Genomic DNA, 1,327 nt, shown 5'->3' with positions numbered 1-1,327 from the left:
AAATGTGGCGACAATCACCGTGACATATTTTACTCTTGCTTAAAAGCTTCGAGTAAATCACACACAGTTAACTCCGTACTTGAAAGCTTAGGAGTAACCTTAAAACATTACAACTCAATAAAACACAGTCCTACTCAAGTATCAAATCAATACGTGAGAGGCTCACAAACACTATCTCCTTGCTTAAAAGCTTCGGAGATATTACAATACTCTACTCATTACCTAAAGGTTTCTGAGTGAGGACATAGTGACCATCTCACAACCCGAGTGGTTCACTTACACCAACTCTCCTAGAGAGTGGCTTAAAGACACGAAACCCTAAAGACTACATCTTTTATGAACAATGGTTTCGGTTCATTAAATCTTGGTCTTGAGTCTTCTTTATATAGACAGAGCTAGCACACTTCTGATCTTCCAAGATAAGCTTCAGAACACAGCTGGTCTTTGAGTCACGTCCAGCTAAGCAAATCAGACCTTAATAAAAACTTTCCTAAAATAGTTGATCCTCTTTAGGAAATAAACAATGTGTTGAATCATTCCATTAAGTCTTGATAAGAACATATCTGCACTAATAACGTCTTGATCAGATCAAATCTTGATATACACGTTTGTAGAGTGGATTTCCATATATAGCAGATACGTGTAATAAATGCGCGAGATTTGGGCAATCTGACTGTCGTACCCAAACATGTTACAACATTTGGTCCAACATCTTTTGTACCTAACATGTTGAAACATTTGGTCCAACATCTTGCTTGTATATTTGTTTTAGCAAAATGAGGCCAACACACAAATATCCAACACAAGCTTTTTGTACTAGCTTATAGCTTTTTTTCAGATGCTATTTCAAGTAGCATTTGAGCTTATAGCTTATAGCTTTTTACACTTTATTCCATTTTTACCCTTTAATTTAATAACTACCCACTCTAAAAAATAAACTACCCACTATCAATTATGTAATTTTATATTTAATAACCACTTTAAAAGCTAATTTTACCAAACACTTTAATTTCAATAAGCTAGCTTCTCAGCTATCAGCTATAAGCTAGCTTTTCAGCTATCAGCTAGCTTATCAGCTATCAGCTAGCTTATAGCTTATTTTTACCAAACAGACCCTAAATACTCCCTCGTCCCATATTATAAGCAAAAAAATCAACTTATTTTTAAGATAGACTTTTACTTAATTTATTGTCTCTCTTCTTTTCCTCATAATCAATAACCAATAAAAACTCTTTTTACATCTTCTCATAAAACTTATTTCAACAAAAAGATATCATTAAAATTATCATATTTTATTTTTCTTAATAAATGTGAATTTTTTATTTTT

Source organism: Trifolium pratense, linkage group LG3, assembly GCF_020283565.1.
Source record: "Trifolium pratense cultivar HEN17-A07 linkage group LG3, ARS_RC_1.1, whole genome shotgun sequence".
NCBI lineage: Eukaryota > Viridiplantae > Streptophyta > Magnoliopsida > Fabales > Fabaceae > Trifolium > Trifolium pratense.
Note: the sequence above shows the minus strand (reverse complement) of the source record.